The following is a 23,452-nucleotide window of genomic DNA, read 5'->3' as shown; positions in this document are numbered from 1 at the left end:
GTATTCTTGTCTTTCGTTTTTGCTGATGTGCTTTGTCTGTATGCATTTTGGTGTTGTGTTATGTCTATATGCCTTTTTATGTTTCTTTGTTATATATTTGACTTGGCTATGTTCTTATGCATCCCGTCATTGTGCTATTGTATTATGGCAAATTTGTGTATTCTTGTCTTTAACTTTTGCTAATGTGCTTGGTCTATATGTCATTTTGTTACATTTGTGTTTGTTTTTTAAGTGATTAAAATTATAACACAATGTTGACTGCTGTATATTTGACATTTTTACGTATTATGTCTTTCTGTTTTGGTCACGCATCGTTGTCAATATAATGGATTTTTTTGCGACTGTCATACAAGTGAGAGGTATAACTAGCAATAAAACAAGGTTTTATCTACCATTTGCTACATAAGAAAATGCCTGTACCAAGTCAGGGTTATGACAGTGGTTATTTATTCCGTTGATGTGTTTGAGTTTTGAATTTTCCTCGGAGTTCACTATATTTGTGATTTTACATTTTCTTATTTTCGCCAGCAACAGTAAGATAAGTTGATAAGTTCGGGTGAAACTTATCAACGTCGGTTCAAACATAATGGCGTCGCAGATATGTGCAGGTCAAAGTTTTAAAGGCCAGGTCAACGTTTTGACGTAAAAAAAGACGTCATATCAATTTAATTAAGAGCTGAGCAGAGTGATATAAACAGTGGGACGACCGATAAATCTTTTTATTGGGTCATAAAAGAACACAAGTCAAGAGTTTCTACCAGTTGACCATATCATCGCAGACTGTTGCGATCTAATTTGATGTCCCAAGAATCTGTAATCAATATAAGAACTTTTTCAAATATTATAGATAATGACTCATTACGAATGCAATAAAAGTCGTGATGTTCAAATAATTCAAGCATCATTGGATCAGCTACTAACCTGTAAAGTTCCCTTGAGATAAAGTCAATAGCATCCACTGTCATTCGCAGTTTTATTTCACACTAGTGCCCTCAATTTATTATAAGATGCCCATTGTTCCAGATTGTTAAATTGTTTGTAATGTATAAACGCATCATAGATACCAGGATTTGAATTTTGAATTTGCGCCAGACACGCGTTTCGTCTACAATAGATTCATTAGTGACGCTCGAATCTAAAAAAGTTAAGAAGACCAAATAAAGTATGGGCTGAAAAGTACAGATATTCAATAATTAATTGCATCATATCTATATCACTAACGGAAAGCTGAATACTAAAATTTATGATAAAAGGGATGATTTTTCATTTCCTATCGTTAATTATCCGTTTTTAGATGGTGACGTTCCCTTGTCACCATCTTACGGTGTTTATATATCTCAACTTGTGCGATTCGCTCGTGTTTGTAACAATGTTTTAGATTTTAACGAGAGAAATCTATGTATTACTGAAAAATTATTACACCAGGGTTTTCGATATCACAAACTAGTCAAAACTTTTACTAAATTTTATCATCGGTATAAAGACATCATTCGTAAATATAGCTCAACATGCAGACTTTTTATACGTTCAGGTATTTCACATCCAATTTTTTTATGGAAATATTCTTTATAAAGCACAAAGGTGTCAGTATTCACCTCAGAAACTTTCAAAACCTTTAAATAGACTGGTTAAGAAGGGATATAATTACGATACTGTTGTCAAGTCATTAAAGATTGCATATTTTGGCGTTGATATTGAGTCACTGATAAGGTCTTTGCGTCGGAACTAAAGACATTGATTCTAAAAACAGTGGTCGGCATGACACGGGTTATGTTCTTCTCATATATGTTATGATGGTATGATACTAAACCCCTTACGGGAAGGATTGTGCCTGATGTCCATATGATGAAATCATAATCTTTCAGGCAGTTTAATTGAAGTCTGGAGCTGGCATGTCAGTTAATTGCATGTAGTCTGTTGTTATTTATGTATTATTGTCATTTTGTTTATTTTCTTTGGTTACATCTTCTGACATCAGACTCGGACTTCTCTTGAACTGAATTTTAATGTGCGTATTGTTATGCGTTTACTTTTCTACATTGGTTAGAGGTATAGGGGAGGGTTGAGATCTCACAAACATGTGTAACCCCGCCGCATTTTTGCGCCTGTCCCAAGTCAGGAGCCTCTGGCCTTTGATAGTCTTGTATTATTTTAATTTTAGTTTCTTGTGTACAATTTGGAAATTAGTATGGCGTTCATTATCACTGAACTAGTATATATTTGTTTAGGGGCCAGCTGAAGGACGCCTCCGGGTGTGGGAATTTCTCGCTACATTGAAGACCTGTTGGTGACCTTCTGCTGTTGTTTTTTTATTTTGGTCGGGTTGTTGTCTCTTTGACACATTCCCCATTTCCATTCTCAATTTTATTGTGGTAACGCTAACATTGAAAATTACGGTAATTATAAGAAATCACGGATATGATCTGAGTCAAAGCATAAACATGATAAACATTACTATATTTGTAGGATACGTTTGTCATGCCTGTCAGTGTCACAGACATGGGGTCAATTAACTGCTTAAGTAATTAAATACATTCCAATTACATTGATTTGCAAATGTAATTAAATACATCACAATTACATTGATTTTCAAATGTAATTAAATACATCACAATTACATTGATTTCAAATGTAGTTAATCACATTAAAATTACATTGCCATTGAAATTATTTACATTTTAATTACTTTTATTCCAAGAAATGTTTAAGCTATATATCACTAAGAATAAACTCATGGAATGAAAACAGTCTCGAATAAAATGAACTTACACACATATATATATATATCTACTAGTACGTTCACTTTTTAGCAATGACAACATTTGAACAAGATTTGTTTAGAAAAAAAAACAAATTTCCAACATCATTGTTACATTTTATCACCATTGGATATCTAATCCTATACGAAAACAATATATAAACGTGATACATATATAAAGATCAAGAGTAATATCGGATGTACTTCATGTGAAATTATAAGTTACTTTAAATACCATTTATTACATAACAGAAATGGTAGCATGTTCAAGGCTTGTTTTATAACAAGTGAAAATTGTTAAGTACATTGGACTCCATTCTTGTATGTTTTGACTGTTGTTTTTAAAATTACGCAGTAATAATATCCATCTGTACATGTTTCAACATATACCTATGATGGTTTAAAAGGCATCGCCTTTAACATTTTAATTAAGGGACAACTTTGTTCTTAATAATTAGTTAAGTAAAAGGTATAACTTAAGGCTATGAGTAATGCTTATGATTGTTAGAAACACAAATTTACATATTGTATTGAATACATTAGTATTGTCTTTAATATTTATATTATTTATGTTAACATGTGAAAAGTTTACCGAAACTTAAAAATATAAATATATCAGTAAACATGTTATAACGATTAATAAAATATCTCGAGGAATGTTTAATTATATTTATGTTTTTTTCATCATCAAATGTTTAAAAAGTACTAAGAAAAATAAAAGTATCAAGTGCATACTAAATGAAGGGGAAAAAATACAAATTGCATCAGAAGAGTCAAATACGTTTTAAATTGTCATGTATTTTTTGGGAATGTAATTCAAAGTTATTGAAAAGTAATTCATAATAACATATCAAAAAGGCAATGTAAGTCATTACCTTCAATAACATGTAATTGAAAATATGGCAAAGTACTCATTACATTGAATTACTTTCAAAACTGTTAGTAATTACAGTTAATTACAATTACATTTTTAATTAACCAAGGTCTGGTAAGTTCTACGCACGAACATATATTTTCCAATTTGTTTCAATATGTTTAAAATGTTGTTTCTGCATTTGTTTAATCAATATATATTATATGTGATAACATCGTTTCCCCTCCAAGTGTTTCCAGCAGATACCTCAGTTCAAGAAATGGTTCAGGGAGAAAGTCGATTGTTGGAACTCATTTATGGGTATAGAAAAAAAAATACGAACAAAGTTGTCCTGCATTTTAAAAAGCGGGCAACACACACGGCATGGAAGGTAACGATACGACAAGCAACAACAAAAAAATCTAATTCCAAAAAGTTTATCATTGATGCAGCAAGTTAAAATAACACTGCTTATCTATAAGAAATTCAATTTCTAAAATATTTAATGCTGGAGAGAGCATTTGATGTGTATGAACTGAAATATAAGAATATTTACCCATGTTCGATTGAAAATGAAGTCAAACACCAGACAAAAAAGAAATAATACTAATAATGACCTCCAAGGCAAAGGAATGCAGGGTGAAGTCCACATATCGACCAAAATTAAACACACATTTATATAAATCAACAGAACTCATGGAAAGCATAAACATCGAACAAGTTTCAAACCCACCCTGGAGAAACCTAGCACGTCTTGAAGTGCTCAAATTCACAACACTCAAACGTATGACATCTTTTAGGTTGCACTTTGTAAATACAGCTGTTTCTCAAACCACGCCTCTTTTTGGGAGATCTTGAATATGCATAGAAAAATAATTTTGTTTACATACTGGTTCCCAGTTATGCTCTCTGTGTTTAATCTCACAGAGACATAACTTGTGAATGTTACCAGTAAATATACATGTGTATATTGTTATATTGAAACCTATGGTAACCCTTTATTCAAGGTAGGGGTAGTTAAGAAAATTAGTGTTAGTTTATACTCTCAGGAGTCCAGGGCATATCAACGTTTAAATTTGCCGCACAGCCCTATATTTTGACCTTTGAAAATTGTAGTGCATATGAACTTTCAATTCTAGGATAAGATTTTTTCAAAACTTCATAGTAAAAGTGGTACAGTTTTAGCCGTAGAAGGAGTTTCTATGGGAAATTACATTGTCAATATTTACAGAAATGCAACCTTTAATGAGAACGCTTAATAAAATATGTTCATTTTTCAAAAGAAATATCTAGTCAAAAAAATAACAAGACAACCTGTGAATGCTAGGGAAAATATTAACAGAAAAAGGTAGCACAGTGGCATTCCAATAACATGATATAGCATAAAATACTTTAACAATAAAAGAAAAAAAAATACAAACCGAATGATAAAAAAATCACTGACATAGCTATGGACGACAAATAAAAATAATAAAACGAAAAGAAAAGTAAGCAATAGTACCCAATAGTACCCAAATCACAACAATATTTATGCCCGCGTCACACTGTCCCACTTTTTACGCAGATGGCAACACGATTATGGAAATTTTCAAAATCGGGACTGGTCGTATCCGGATCGGGCTATTCGTAATGCCATCTTTAACCATCGTAGAACCATCGGCCACTTTTTCTGGCCTTCGGGGATCACTTCGGGAAGGGTTCTTAATTTTTTAACATGTTAAAAAATCCCCAAAGGTGCGTCCGATGTTGCGGGTTCGTATTGAGTTCGTATCACCATCTTCACAATTGTAATGTCACCGGGAATGCATCTTTGAACATCGTATTGCATTCGTGTTTCCATCATTTCCATCGGGCAGTTTTGACATTACGATGTCTACACGATAGAATTACGAAGCTACCCGAAGGTCTTATGATGGCAACTTCTCGAAGACCTCTTACTCCCGTCTTGTTGCTATCGAATAAAAGTACGAAGGCGACAAGATGGAACTACGACGGCAATAAATCCAGTCAAATGTAAGTTAATATTCGCGCTAAAATACATTTAAAGTGTCATTTGCGATATGCACTGGTCAGTCTAATACGGCAGTTAAGAAAGACGTTCACAAAACATGGAGCTCATATCATATGATTCTATGAGAACAAGAAAGGCGAAAGCGTTGTTTCTATTAATTCAAATGGAACACGAAGATCAGCTATTACACGCTCAGGATTTACTTTCACAAGTAAAATATTATGTTTTGTCAATTTTTCATATCGAGTAACATAATGAAAATCATAAACGTGCCTCGTACACTAACACTGCAGGTACACGTATATAGGGAAACCAACTTTTTCTTCATTATTCTGATTTTTTATGCATCGTCTGAGTTGTTGTCACACGAATATTTACTTCATAACCATTTTGTTTTCTATATGTCATATTTTGCCGCATTTGTTGCTTTCCCCACATCCTTCCTTCTGTCTATATTATTATGATCTCCTAGAAAGAGCTCTTTTTGAATAAAAGGGATCAACGAACCCATTACCTTACTTTTAAGATAGATCCGTAAACATGGGCGATTATTTAGACTAGAGTAAACATTTTACAGTTAAAAAAAAAGGCAATGCCGAGCGTGGCATCCCCTCGTATGTAACATATTGGGGACAAATATGGACACTTTATTTGTATATGACACATGCAGGAAATGGTAAATTGAATATGCATATTTGATGCATAATTTTTTTTTTTAGAAATCAACCAAAACATTCAGTAACTGAAAATACCTTTAATATTGTCTTTAGAACCAGCGGGTAAAAAATGAGCAACCAATTTCCTGTGTATTATGCTGTTTAAAGGAGAAAAAACAAGTCCATCTGCATGACCTTGACCTTTGGCCTTGAACGTAAAAAAGTGTCAGATCATTACAAGGAGGAACGATATACCAAATGTGGTTAAAATCTTTTTGAAGCATATCGGTTTTAGAGTGTCCACAAGGGTGATAAGGCCTTGTATTACAACTGCCTCTGTGACATTGAACTTTGAAGTCAATAGCGCTTTAGATATTCTTAACGAGTAACACCAAACGTAAGCTGTACAAGACCTCTTTTAGGCATCGTATGGCTATCGAGCCATCATCGTAATCCATCGGGTAGTCTTCGTAATTCATCGTGTAGCCTTCGTTATCCATCGTGTAGGCTTTGTCTGAGATATGAAGCTTAAATACCCGTCTTCGGTTAACCTTCGTATGTCAATCTTTAACTATCGTATATAATTTCGGCACCATCGTATAGACTTCGTTATTCATCGTACCTGCTTCGGTCACTTTTTGGTATTTAAACGAGATCAGGACCAACTTGGTACGAACTTACAATTTTCGCATTCGGGTGTCCATCGTATATAAAATCGGGACAGTGTGACGCGGGCATTACAGAAATGCAACCTATATAGGGTGAAAAAAGAGAACATTGAAAATGCCACCAAATTTGCTTTTACTCACATATTTTAAAGAAATTAACTTAAATATGAAGTTTTATAAATATTTCATGAAGATTGATATAATCCTGGGCCTAAGATATGATGACTCAGCATAAATTCACTGTTTACAGTATGCATAGTTTACTTAAAGTCCTGAATACAAAATTAATTCATAATATTGGCATATATGTAAGTAATATTGTTAATAAGTGCTTATATTTACTATTCGCAGTCATTGAAACTCATAGAACCTTCCTGAATATTATTTATTGGGTATTTGTGTCCTGTTGATACCCCAAAAGTAAGCCTTAACAACTAAATCTACATTTTTGTCAACACGGCATAACAAATACAAGCTAGAAATACAAAAATATCTCAAAAAAACTCACAATAGTGTGTTCTATCCTGAATATGTACTAAATATTCCAAATTACTGGAAAAAGCAGAATAATTTAGGAAATTAGAGGCCCCAGGGGCAAAAAATATAGAAAATTGCCTAACCCCTGGGTGTGAAAACAAATAATTTAACTTGTAAATACTATGATTTTATGATGTTAATGTTCTTGATATAGAAAACCATAACTATGCATGGAAGATAGCAAAAATCAGATGTTACATTTAGCAGCCATCTCTATAACATTTTAAGTGAATTTTATGTCTCAGACTGGTATCTGCATACATACAACTATTGCAAATATGGCTTTGTTTGAACACTTCTAGTATATATATTAACTAAATTGTGTCAGATATATGGTTACAGATGATACTGTTGTGACAAGAATTCTAGATTAACCATTTGAGAAAGAAAATGTGAACTTTAATTGAAAACTAGGCATATAGTAAGACATGGACTGGAGACAGAGGCATGATTGGATACTTTATGTAATCTTGAATGTTGTAATTATTGACTGCTAAACATTTCATTTATAGTATTATGATATGCTTTCAAGATGTAATCAAAATGGTTTTAATCAGGTTCTAGGCATTTTATATCAGAAAATATGCAAATAGGGTAAGCTGGTTATAATTAAAGTCTTGTTTTCTAATTCTTTTAAAAATTAAAATAGGGGAGGGGGTATAAAACGTACAGTAAAGAAAAACTTAGAATGTATGCAGTGATTTCTTTATGGCTATAATTCTGATAAATGAGTTTTAATGTGAGAAAACTGATTTTAGAGAGTTTTCTTTTTTAATAAATGTTTGTATAGGTTGCACTTTGTAAATACAGCTGGTTCTCAAACCACGACTCTTTCGGGGAGGTCTTGAATATGCATAGAAAATTAATTGTGTTTACATACTGGTTCCCAGTTATGCTCTCTGTGTCTAATCTCACAAAGACATAACTTGTGAATGTTACCAGTAAATATACATATGCATATTGTTTATATTGAAACCTTTGGTAACCCTTTTTTCGTGTTAGGGGTAGTTAAGAAAATTAGTGTTAGTTGAAACTCTGAGAAGTTCAGGGCATATAAACGTTGAAAATATGCCACACAGCCCTATATTTTGACCTTTGAAAAAAAATGTAGCGCATATGAACTTTCAATTCTAGGATAAGATTTTTTTCAAAACTTCACAGTAAAAGTGGTACAGTTTTAGCCATAAACGGAGTTCCTATGGGAAATTGCATTGTCAATATTTACAGAAATGCAACCTTTAATGAGAACACTTAATAAAATTTGTTCATTTTTCAAAAGACATATCTAGTAAAAAAAATAACAAGACAACCTGTGAATGCTAAGAAAAATATTAACAGAAAAAGGTAGCACAGTGGCATTCCAATAACATGATATATCATAAACTACTTTAACAATAAAAGAAAAAAAAATATACAAACCGAATGATAAAGAATTCACTGACATAGCTATGGACTACAAATAAAAATAATAAAACGAAAAGAAAAGTAAGCGATAGTACCCAAATCACAGCATGGAACACTAAAACCTGATAATATGATAACTACAACAAAAATAGAGGGTTATTTGAGGTATATCGGGAGGTCATCATATCCTCCTCCTCATGCAGCACTAATAACAGACCAAGTGGACACATTTAATGTTATTTATTCAGTGCCACATATGACTGCAGCTTAATAAGGTCAGTACTGAAAATGAATTGCTGAAAGTATAAAATAACAATGTAAATTAAAACGTCATATCAAGGGGGAACGGGTTTTTTTGAAAATTAAACCAAGGGAAAGACTTTTTTTGAACTCACTGATATGTACATGTATGTCTATGTTTATTCTACCATCAGAGTGTTTCAAAGGATAACTAATTCATTAAAAAAAAAAATATATGAAATATTTAGAATTAACTGTCTGCCTTCATGTTGAAATTTCTACCAACTAAAAACATGTGAAAATGGAAGTCACTCTTTCCCTCAGAATTGATTCGTTATCCAATTAATACATGATAATGATTTTTGATCATTTTTCTCTCAGAAACAACGACAAAAACACAACTCCATGAAAACTTCTTATAGAAGTCTTAACATGCTTAAGACAGTAAAAATGTACTTTTCTGCCAAAGCAAGGTTAAGGTATTGTTTTGACCAAAAATGATTGTCACGTTATCTTGAAAAAAGACAACATGTGAATGCCAAAAATTGTTCAATTTACCACAAAAACGGAAAGGACCATGCAAGAGTGATTTGTCTACCCAAAGAAAGGAGAAGGATAAAATATTTGTATTTAATAATGATTTATCAATTAAAAATGATGCATATTTCATATACACATCGTTCTCATAAGTGTAGAAGCCTTTAACAGCTTTTCGTTGCATTTATGCTAAAATGTTGTATCTTAAAATTCCAGCACTGCATGGTGAGTGATAATTGTAGAAAAATCAGACCTTTTCCATCACAATAGAAATATAACCCTGTGAATTCCCGGTATCACTCCGTGAACTTAGGCACGGGTTACATTAAAGTCTGTAGATCTATAATCGACACTATCGCTGCTTTAAACGCAAGACCGTATCAAATATATACAAATTTATTCACAAGTTTACGGTTTGAAAGCCAGGGAAAGACTGCCCCAAAAAACAAATAGTCGGACACGTATTTATGAATTTTATTAATCTTCTGTAAGTAGAAAGTTCAAGTTTGATTAGAGAAGTATTTATTATTTACACTGCAAAGCAACTGTTAATTAGAGAAATCATTTTCCCAGTTCAATATTGAAATCATGATTAGTTACTCATTGTCCGTTGACCATGGGTAAAATGAACAGAAAAATTACCCCATATTTGAAGCATATAACCTGTTCTTTCAAGCATATAAAGAGCATCAACTATGATGTATACACCATGTGGCTTACTATTGTTGTACTCTACATGTTTGTTGTTGTTCAAACCGTCAAGGCAACACACACAATTGATTCATATTAACTTTATATTTAGTTCTTAACACAAAATTTTGAAGGTAGATAATGAGCTTATTTCATTTCTACATGTGTGTGCCCTTTTCGTGAATAAGTTAAAACATTTAAAAAACAACCCCAAAAACTACAGACCGCCGCAATCACAAAGTCAACTTAGCTTTTTTTCTGCAGATAATGATGAATATCATGATTCAAAATAATCCTTTAATCACTAGTAACCCGAAATTAGCTTGAACGGACAAAAACGTGTTAACGCTATTTAAATGAGATTGATCATTATTTGATAAAGATTGACAAAATTTAAAAATTATATTTAATTCATTTCAATTCAAATCAATTCATTTTAACGCCCGTTAAATAGATTTCTCTGCGGTAAATCAATTGAAATCAAGTTGGTGGTTAGTTGCATCAAACTAATAGGCCACGCCCCTGTTAAGCTATTTCAAACATGCATTAATTCATTTTAAACATGTATGAGATCCGGGCTTTTTACAGGTAAATCACTCAAGCAAAGCGACCTCGGTGTATCTATCGTTTTGTGTTTCAAACTTTAAATGGGTAGTCTTAGTAAAGTCACATTCTCCACAATTTAAACAAACGAATGAATAAAATATATATGCACACGCGGTTTAAAAATGCAAAACTTGTGAATCTGTTGAAAATAAAATAGTTAGATGTATAACATGGTATTAATTGGCTCAAATGCACTTGATCTTTAGTTTAAACATATTTATTTATAGTGGATTTGGAAACAAGTTTTGCAACTTATATTAATCCCTTTCCACTTTAAGGGTGCGAGTGCTGCCTTGTAGCGGCATTAGCCTACTCTTTTTCGAAATCTAAAAGGGTGTCTTTAACGTGCAAGAGATATGGCTTTCTCTTAACACGGGACACTAGATATTTATCACATACATAATATATATGCGTTTCAAATTGCCCAGTGTTATGAAAACTCGTTGCATGAAAGTAACGTGTGGTCCTTTGCAACTATTTACGAAACTTATAAATGTATTCTTGGATATTTACCGTTTCTCTTTTTTTTTTTTTTTTTTACTGTAATAATTCTTTATTCCGTAGGAAAATATAGAGCTCATAGGATCAAATACATACAAAAATTATACAATTAACTATTGTACTCGTATTTAAACGTAGACACAGAAAACTACACAGAAAATATTTGTTGTGTACATAATTTAAATCGATGTATTTCATATTTTCGGTATTGACTGTAAAAAGTGCGTAAGTCCATTATGAGTAAAATACAGAATTAAAACTCTACCTTTTTTTATATTTCTTTATTTCTTTATCTTAAAAGTAAGCCAAGTTTGACTTATTCTGTCGCAAATCTGTTACCCAAATAACCAATTAATTGTATTCGGAAAAAAAGTGGATTTGTTCTTTGTACGAATACATGAAATATTTCTCACTGAACGTTATGTTTGCAATCGATGATCAAATACAAATCTACAGTATTAATATGAAAGAGACTTAATAATATGTTGGTTTTTTTTTAATTATTAGTCTACACATAATTGAAGGACCAAAATAATCAGTTCTACAAATAGATGTTATTTAAAGACTTGAAATTTTACTATTATCACATGCATCCATGAATTTTTTTATCGGCGCACCGAATTTTTCCCTTTCATCGTGCATAGCTCATTTTCCGATTCACTTAAGGTTTCTAACGATCTTCTTACTTGTTCATTACATTCTAAAATAAAATCCTACACAAATTGCAAAAACCTTTATTCTCCGGCTAGACTGCGTAAAAGATAAATATTGCTTTGTTTTGGGTATACACAATGTTTTGAAGGCCGACATCCAGTTTGGCTAAAAAAGAATTAATTTGCGCCCCAATTTAATTACGCCAATTCTTTTTCGCATCACTTTATTGTAAAAACTGCAACATTCATTTGCGCCAATAAAACAATCATTTAATTGCACAAATATTATAGACTTGTTTTCAAATGTTTCTTCTTAATTAGTGCACTGAGGAGGTCCTTTTCGGTATTTATATGCAGGTACAGATACTGCAGACTGCAAAGGCCTCCTTAGTACGCTTAGACTGACAAAAAAGTTCACTAGGGACCTGATGGAAAGATATAATTGACACAAAAAAACATGGCATACGGAAGGAGAAGTACATAATTCCGAATTTTAGTAATTATAAAGTTCTTTAACAGTGTTCTAATGTTACATGTACGTGTAAATAGGTTAATTGTTTCGAGGCAAATATGACACAATTAATAAAGTTGAGAATGGAAATGGGGAATGTGTCAAGTTCCATTTATTGGCGCAATTCATATTATAAAAAAGAAGAGATAGCGCAATTCAAACCTTAAAAAAATGACAAATTACACCTAACCGTTTTCACAAATCAGTTTATTCTTCGCCCGGTGATATACACCTGCCAGTAATCTACCTACAGTAACTATACAATACCCAGCCGTGTCATTTTCGTATATTGTACATGTAGATAGCACGTGTGATACATGTATCTACACCAGCAATACCCATTCAAGTGATTTTTAATTTCAGAAGAACTTTATATCCGGTACATAAACATGAAATTTTACAATTATAAGAAAAAAATGTATTAATAAGTTCAAATGTTGTTTTATTAATGCACCGAGGTATGTATTTGTAAACTTATGTTAATTCGTTATTTCATGTATCTCTTTTTTCTTTTGCGTCAATTACTTTTTTCTTTTTCTTATTGACTTATTCGTAAATCGAAAAACGCACAAATCTGAATAGAATCATATGGCATTGAATATGTTGAATGATTTCTCTAACTTAAAACTAGTTATACATGTACATGTAGATGCCTCTGAAATTATAATTTTCTCGTTGGGTTGCAGGTCCATTAATTGACGTTTACGCTATATTCTTATGTTCGGTATTTATTAAAACCGCTCATCTATCAATTTCACCAGAAATATAATACTTGTAAGTCATGAACATTGAAGTTTAACTTGCTATCATCTTTTCGTTTACACACAAACATAAAATAGAATGAAACACTTTAAAGCGGTTTAAATTATGCAATGCATTTTGAAAATATAGTTTTGAAAAACCGATTATTTTTGTTTCATACTTTTTCTGTCCCTTTTCTTAAAAAATAGGACACATGTCACTGGTTAATATAGAATAAAATTAACGGTACCAATTTTCTTGCACAGATACGCATTTCGACAATACATGTCTCTTCAGTGATGCTCGAGGACAAAATATATGAATTCAAAAGACGAAGAGCTATAATCCAAAAGGTGCAAAAAGTATAGCCAAATCCGTGAAAGGAATACTAGTGAACCATGAATAATTCCAAACATGAAACAGGTTTGCAGGATCGATGTTTCACTACCATTTTAACTCCATGTGTATATTCTAAATGTTTCTTTTGTCAACGTCTGACGAATACAATTTAGCTACATTTGAACCAGCACTTGGTTTTGGACTCGGTGGTCTGTTTAGTCAAATGTATGTAGCTTTAGCAGGTATGCTTATGAAGAAGTAAGTTTTAAAAGTAGAAATCACAAAATCACATCAAAGTGTGAGCAAAGTAAGATCTGGTAAAACAAAACAAAAAAGAAGGAATTGTCTTTCTTCATGAAAAATTGCGGGCAATATTATTTTGAATCAGATTATTATTCTTTACATCGCGTATAACATTTGCAAATGTAAGTTCACAAAAAGACTATTCAAAACATAAAATTCATAATCTACATGTATTGGGGAAATCTAAAGTTCAAACACACCAAACGAATGGATAACAACGGTCAAACTCCTGACTACCTACAGACATTTTCATATGTAGAAAATGGTGGATTTAAAATGACAGTATAGCTAGCTAAACCTTTTACAAGTAAAGCAGTCGCATTAAGTTATACCAAATTAACAACAACGTCTGGACAAAACAAACAGAAATAATATGTTAACATTTCACACATAGGGGTATGGCTATCAAATTGTGCTAGAATCGTAATCACTAGAAAAACAAGCAAATATGTCAACAAAGAAAAACAGAAGCCGTTATATTGTAATACTGTTTTTGTTCATGTTATAAAAAATAATAAGAAGTCGGTATCATAGAACAAAATACTATAATCAAAAACTATGAGATAAAGACAAATGTACAATTAATATAAGGTGTTTGTGTTTTGCTTAGCAAATTCTACCTTTTTGGGGCATGCATATTATAGTGTTTTCAACAATACAATTGTTATTAAAGTGCTTTTTCTGCTAATTTGTTTAAACCTTTGCTACTGATCGCGTCAGGAAATTAGTTGAAAACCATTTTGAATTACAAAGTCTTCAGTCTAGGAAAAAATGTGATAAAATGACATATGCGCAAATTGTTGCATTGCACGAATCTTACTGTTGTTGGTAATGGGTTTACATTTACAAACAATGATAACAAGTTTTATTATGTTGATATAAACGAATAATTGTTTTAGTCACAAGAAACACGCATGTAAGAAATTTTTATGGCATCACCATTTTAGTATTGATTAAAATAACCAATCATCATTGTAATGTATTGACGAGAAAGCAATTCAACGAAATAAACTATATTTCATATTAACATAATAGCAGACACAGCAGTTTTACACTAGTAATTTTGAGGCCCATTATAGCTTGTTGTTTGGTGTGAGCCAAGGCTCCGTGTTTAAGGCCGTACTTTAACCTATAATGGTTTACTTTTAAAATTGTTAATTGGATGGAGAGTTGCCTCATTGACAATCACACCACATCTTCCTATATCTAGTTGATACATTTGAGGCTATTTCGTATAGCCGGGATAGCCGGCGTTAAATATGCTTTTACTGCATTCTCCAATCTTCAAGGTTGTTGAATTGAATAAATTTTATGATACTTTACATACTTCAATTATCATCTTTGTTATTCTTTCATATGAATTAAAATGTATTCAATTTCTTAAAATTTAATCCGAATAATACTTGCCCTCCATGATTTTGAGGGAAAAAAAGTTTTAGAGCGTCAAACCAATCACTTAACATTGTTCTGTTATTGTATACTAGTCAAGAAAAGAAACGATACACGACTTGTGTTTCAAACTAAAGATAAAGGTTGCCATTTATAGAACCAATATGTAATGTAGTAATACTTAATGACCATGGAAACATAAATCCGTTTCAAAATATTTTTATTTGATTTCATGACGTCATTTGGCGAAATTCAACTTTTTTGACAAAATTTACATAAAACGACAATTTTAAAATCAGAAGTTTGAACGTATGATGGCAAACTCTCATGTTAAGGTAAAGACAATGTTATTCAACATATTATGTGAGAAGAAAAGAAGACAAATCCCTGAAAGGATACAGAAATAAAGAACATACAATCCACATAAAAATACACCCGACGCCGGTTAATTCATTATATACTATTACTAGACACGTATAAATCAGTCACTACTTTCATAAAAAAAAAATCTGTGTTGTGGATAAGGATATATATCCCCTCCCCTAAAAAAGCAACAAACAAATGATTTCACATAAGTTGAGTCCAACATTCACACACACACACACACACAGATGCAATGCTATAATTTTGTCATTTTCAAGCTTGCAAAATTTGCAGGGCGATTCGTGCATGCATAGGAGGAGATGTTCACACAGTCGATAACATCATTCATGTGTTTGCAATAACATTCGATTCCCTCAATTTTAGCTAGTAATATTAAGTTGTCTCTTTTCGATTGAAGTACGTTGGTTAGTGGTAAATATATATCGTTCAAGCTTCTGTTTCACGACACAAATTTCTAGTTTTCTACATTACATGCACTATAACAAAACTAAACAAAAGCTGTGACAATATTAATGGAGTTAATTATATGTTTTATAGATAACATGTCCTGGCAGGAAAGTAATTTGAAGGAAAGATACTTATATGAACACTTGGTTATTCTAGCTGGAACTGAATTAGACATATGTAAAAGACAACAACTATTTATTACACATGATATGATACAAAATACAATGGGGAGATTAGCTGGTAGAAATTTAACAAACATATCGAGTGGAAGTTTAGCAGAAGGACTGGATTTACCAGGAAGTGACATAGATATAATGCTCTCAATCGAAAACATTGACATATTACGAAATGTTAGGAATATCAAACACCCAGTACAACGGACAACACTGGTTATGGAGACTGATAATGAACATCCTGGTTTTACTAGACTTCGACTAATAGCAGGAGGGGATGGGGAAAATATCTTTATACAACCTGAAAGCTTTTAAAGTACTAAAACAGGTTTATAGATATAGGAAGATGTGGTGTGAGTGCCAATGAGACAACTCTCCATCCAAATAACAATTTAAAAATTAAACCATTATAGGTTAAAGTACGGCCTTCAACACGGAGCCTTGGCTCACACCGAATAACAAGCTATAAAGGGCCCCAAAATTACTTGTGTAAAACCATTCAAACGGGAAAACCAACGGTCTTACACTAGACGAAATCCCGGATTTGAAGAGGTACGCAAATGTTATGTAAATGTTTTCAGAGACCGACATTTACATATATTTACGAACCGCTGCATTTAGTTTATCTTGTCTTTACATGCAGTAAATATTAATATTTCTTGTACTATACCCTCCTATGGGCGGTTATGAGAGACCGCGGTTTATAAAAGATATAAACACCTAATCAAACCATTTTGAAGTTTAGAATTTATATATATTTATGACCATCGCAAAACTTTTTCAAACCTATGTATTTGTATACCTCTGCAAATGGAAATCTTTGTCATGTATTTTTCTATGATGTAAATTTATTCGCAAATGTGTTTCTTTGTCCAGGTAGCAAAGTATCATCATTCAAATGATTGTATAGGGGTTATAAAGTGTAAGGTGCATTTACATTTTCCTGGTATGTAAACCAATTCAAAACGAGAACTTTATAGAGGGGTGTAAAGCATCAGTTCCTTTAATCTGCAGAGACCTGTCAAATGTATTGTAAAGAAATAATTTTGTTAGTCTTTATTGTCAACTGAAATGTATGTCAAATCATAACATATCAAAAGCCTTTGAACATATTCCGAAATGTATGGTAAATACATAGATTTGCAGACAATTTGTTGAACTGAGAAATGTGGTCAAATGATAATATCAATGACATGTGTAAATATATTGGGCATATGAAACTTTGAATACATACGCAAATAAATGATGAAGAAAGATATTTCAGACAGCTAGAAATGTATGTGTAAATATATTGGGCATATGTTACTTTGAATACATATGCAAATAAATGATGAAGAAAGATATTTCAGACAGCTAGAAATGTATGTGTAAATATATTGGGCATATGTAACTTTGAATACATATGCAAATAAATGATAAAGAAAGATATTTCAGACAGCTAGAAATGTATGGTAAATAGATATATTTGCTTTTAATTTGCTGATATATTTGAAAGATGCAGATTATATTGACAAATATTGCCATAGCTTTACTGGTCAAGCTATGATATGACAAATATAGCTGATTTGGGATTGGTTTTGGCATATTGGTAATATCATTTATTATACATGTATAATTTTTAATAATTTCGTTTTAATAATAATAACACAAATTGATCGGTTCTTGATCTCTTCTCGAGCTCTGTTTGATGTACTGCGTAAATTTCTTAACCATCAAAATCTTGTAACTCGGTAAGTTAGGATGGTTCATTCGCATACAACGATCGTTTCCTTCGAGTATCGCTTTAAAACTTCTGGAATTGCACGAGTCATTATTCACTCTGTTTATAAAACTTATGTATTTTTTTTAAAGAGACATATAATACTACAATATGTACTATATATGTTACTGCACACAATAAGCCTTAACAATACTAGATATGCGGCCTCAGTATCAAATTTAAATCGGTACCATTCGGAAGGTTATCGATCGATTTATCAAGTTTTTATAAAAAGTCCAAGTTTCTGAAATAGAAATATTCCTTCATAATATTTGACACAAAACACATTGAGAGAATGTTTTTTAAGAATCGGCTAGTTCGCACAACTACTTAAACGTTAAATCTATTGACGAATATTTCACTTTTGTAATATTTATTTTCCTTATCCGTTAAGTCCAGTCACGAGATGTTGAACTCCGTGTGCTACATGAAGCTCTCTCTGCAAAACAGTATTGTGTGTGAGGATGAACGTTAAACATTACAAACAAAGAGAACCAGCGAGTCACGTGTCATAATTGACACACAATTTACCAATGAAATCAAACAAAGTCGATAGATAATATCATTCCATCGACGATATGTCGCCCTTCCTCCAATCAACGGGGTTTATCAGCAGTGAAATGTGACAATTATCACCTTTTACAGAAAGATCTGGTCCGAAAAGAGCAATAGAAGACCACCGCTAGTATCAATATCAATCAATATAAGGCACAAACAATTATCATATCTGTATGATTTATAACATTATACATTGTCCGAAAACAATGCTCCCGTTGTAATTTATAAATACTTTTTTTTTTATTTTTTAAATACGCAAAACTAAAATAAGTTATCGAACTATCAGTCATTCGATATTTCATTTATCGCCTATTCTATCCTAAAATTTTACAGCTTGCATATGTACTTTGACAGGAATCGTATTTTGTCTCTCATGATCAAATAAGTTTTTATTTTTTTATTTTTTTATTTTTTTGGCAATAATTACATTTAACATATACTTAGCACACTTTTTTAATTGAAATAACAAGAATTGATGTGACAAAGTCATTTTGTTTTAACATAATTCAAGAAGATTTGTAAACGACAAATACATATTACAATTACTCATCAATCTTTTGACTCTCTCTGGCAAATTTCCAACAAAAGAAAAGTTATAAAAACATTTTTTAGTCTTGGATCAGCATCTCAAAAACTTACGGGTCTACACAGCATAAACTATACACACAACAAAAAAAAACAAATGACAGTCAATACAAGTACATGTAACTTACTCAAATAGAAGGTACATAGACCTATCTTATAAAAAAAACATGGAAAACATATCTTTAAAAGATAAAAGGCAATTTTACCCTGTACAACAAGACGAAGTCTAGACTTATAGTTTTAGAGGAAATGACAGTTATATGATTCGTGTTTGAACAATGGAATATCTTGCACTTCTTTCTTAAAAATATTTTACGCAAAGTCGTTAAATAACTACATGTATCATCTGTACTTTAACAGTGGAGTCGGAAACATGTATCATTGTACTTGCTTTCCATACAGGCGAGGAAAAGGAAAGAGGGGCAAAATACATGAACTATCGTTATATTCAAATCGCATTGATAAATGTTTAAAACTCTAAATAAGTCGAAATATTAAAGAATATTTTCCAATAAAAAGATAAACAAAAAAGTGACAAGCCTCTGTGTCTATGAATATATCAAGGCACATTTCTTATATTACAATCTTTAACTCGCATCATGCTTTGGTACCTGGTGGATAAAAAGTATTCGTCCCATTGGCTATCATACAACATATTTTTTTTACATACAACTTCTCCGTTAACGATGTTGTAATACCTATTTAGGTTGGACTTCAATTTAAATATAAAAAAGAAGATGTGGTATGATTGCCAATGAGACAACTATCTACAAAAGACCAAAATGACACAAACACTAACAACTGTAATCACTGTACGACCTTCAACAATGAGCAAAGCCCATACCGCATAGTCAGCTTTAAAAGGCCCAAATAAGACAATGTAAACAATTCAAAAGAGAAAACTAACGGCCTTATTTATGTACAAAAATGAACGAAAACAAATATTTAACACATAAGCAAACGACGATCACTGAATTACAGGCTCCTGACTTGGGACAGGCACATACATACATAATGTGGCGCGGTTAAACATGTTAGCGAGATCCCAACCCTCTCCCTAACCTGGGACAGTGGTATAACAGTATAACATAAGAACCAACTATAAAAATCAGTTGAAAAAGGCTTAACTCATCAGATAGAAAAAATACAAGTGGACTAGGCCGGGTAGGCTTATCTATTGAAGTTGTAGTCCTTTCGGTACCAAGCGTGACCTGTAGAATTTAATTACTATAATTTCTAATTAGTTAATTATGCAAGTTGCAAATCTGGCAGAATCTATCAAAGCAAATGCCTATATATTCAAAGGACTATTGCAAGTGTTCATAAATTAATAATCGTTGTAAAGAATGCTACAAAAATATAATGGGATCAAATGTAAAAAGAAATGTTGACGTGAATTGCTTTTGCCAAGAGACGCACACTCATTTTACGATTGTATCAACTAAACAATGCACACAAGTTATGGACTAGTACTGGACCCGTATTAACTAGCATTGGGGATCGCATGTCATTGTCCAGCTACAATTGTACTAGCAACAGCGGTTTTTTTATTGTAATTTTGTGTGTGGGGGGGGGGATGTTTTTCTTTGATCGTTTTTTTTTTTGTGAGTGGGGGGGGGGGGGGCTGTAAAATACTGCTTTCCTGTAATGCATCAACTTATTAGGGTCTAGTTTGTTATGACAAGTTATTCGCTAGAAAAACTGCAGTTGCTATTTTCAACAACTAAGATAAATATTGGGATGCCCCTGACCACTATTACAATTTTTCAGTAAAAAAAAATGTTGACACACATCATATGCTATGAGAATTCAAAGACGATTCAAAAAAATTAAATTAAAAAAATAACCGAGCGTTCCGAGAAGGATCAAAAGTAAAATATATATGATAAAAGAGGGTCTAGAAAAGGAGGGAGGTGGGTGTTCTTTAATTCTTAATATTATTTACGCTATAGTTTTCTGTATTCTTAACAAATTTTGCATGTTATTCTCTATTCTTTATATTCTAGAGGCCCACTATTATTTATTCTTAAACTGTTAGCCTATCTTTTTCTCTTTCTATTCTTTATTTTTTTCATTTTCAATGCAGTTTCGTGTTCCCCTGCAAGTGGGCAATATTCCTTCGTATTCCAAATAAAATTAACGGTACCAATTTTCTTGCACCAGATGCGCATTTCGACAATTCATGTCTTTTCAGTGATGCTCGTGGCCAAAAATTTTCAATAGATGGCTTTGTTCTTATATACGGAGGAGAAAGACTAAAAACTAACGTAATATCCAGGATTGTATACTGAATCCATGCATCTAAGATGCATGCTTTTTGCATTAGTTGCTATTAGCTTTCAACCAATTGTCAGTAACTGCGAGTAGTCTAAGATCTGTACTTAAAATATTTTGGTTGTTCGGATGTACATGTATAAGTTCCTTTCCATGTGCACTCTGTTTTTGTTAGATGTATTATATTTGTATCCATCTGATGAGTTAAGCCTTTTAAACTGATTTCTTGTTTATTCTTATGTTGTTAAATTACACCGCTGTCCCATGTTAAACTGGTCCGCCATTCCATCTTAAGCCTCGCAGCGTTAGTTAAGCGATAAGTGAACACAACAGGGATCCAGTTTATGTCCCAGGTAAGGGGAGGATTGCCTCCTATAAACGTGTTTAACCTCGACACATTCTCTATGTTCATGTCCCGAGTCAGGTAGCCTAAAATTCAGTTTGTTGTTATGTAACATATTTGTTTTTCGTTCATTATTTTGGACGTAAATTAGTTCGTAAGTTTTCTCGTTTGAATTGTTCGGGGCTTTTTGTAGCTGACTTTATGCGGTATAGTCTTTGCTCATTGATGAAGGCAGTTTATTGACCTATTGATGTAAAGGAATAGGTCCAGTAAGACCCTTTTTTTGCCCATAAATATTACAGTTTTACAAAATTGTTAAAATGTAAACTTTTAGTTATTTATTGGTCAGTAAAATGCTTCTGCTACATAAATATGGGCTGTTATTGACAATACAATGCACATATATCGGGTACAAGCACCATTAAGTCATAATAATTTACTGAGAACTTCACAATTCTAGCATTTTAGTTAAAGTTTAGACGGTTTTCGTGTAAAACGAAAGTGGCCGCATTCGTGTTCATCCTTGATATTGAAATGGAAGTTGTATTTTATGATAATACATAACATATATAAAGTTTGAGGATGAACACGGATGCGGCCAATTTCTTTTTTGAGATAAAAAAAACATCTGAAAAATGAAATTTTTCAGCATATTTGGGTAGATTTTTCGTATTTCAGCTTGAATCGGTGCGTTTTTTTATGACTTAGTCAGTTAAAATCTTTCACTTAAACTAATTGATTTAAATAAAATAGACACTTAAGTGTTTAAAACGTGGTCAAACTGATCTTTCGTTCGATGAACCTGAAATTTGAGGCCAAAATCGGCCCATTACCGGACCAACTCAGGCCTTTCATTGTCACTTGGTCTCTTGTACGGAGTTGGCGATCAAACCACATTCCCTTATTTATATATATAGTAACACATATGTCATCGTTCTTGTTTTTTTTATATATACATTGCTTCAAAGTTGACCGATACGCTTAAAATTTGGCAGAAAACTTGTGACGTTTTGGAATAACGTAATTTGGTAAACATTGATATTGAGGTACAATTTGAATTGATTGGTAGATGGTTGCTCAAAGTCCGGTGGCAAATATTTCATGCATTTACAGGACGATACAGTGCAATTTGAATTGTTGTGTCTGACAAACACATTTAGTGCAGCAGTCAAGAAAGGTTAAACACTCTGTTAGTTGTGAAAATTAAAAAGAAAATCAACATCCTGATACAATACAAGATACAGGATACTATGTATGATGTAAACGTGTGGGTTGTGTGCGTAGTTAGTCGGACAAACCTTGCAAACTGAATGCAAAATTTTACTCAAATACACCAAGTTCAACATTCTGTCGTCTGTGAAAAGTCATTAAAGAAAAATGATCCTCAGAATATACATATTATATGTATGTGCACCTTCAATATAGGTTAAAAAATAAACCGGCGCAATATATTTCAAAAGGCCAAACTTTAGCAATCTGTCGAAAAGAGAAAAAAATGACAAGATGCGAATCTCAAGTGTATGTACTAACAC

The sequence above is a fragment of the Mytilus trossulus genome, chromosome 11 (genome assembly GCF_036588685.1).
Source record: "Mytilus trossulus isolate FHL-02 chromosome 11, PNRI_Mtr1.1.1.hap1, whole genome shotgun sequence".
NCBI classification, from domain to species: Eukaryota; Metazoa; Mollusca; class Bivalvia; order Mytilida; family Mytilidae; genus Mytilus; species Mytilus trossulus.
Note: the sequence above shows the minus strand (reverse complement) of the source record.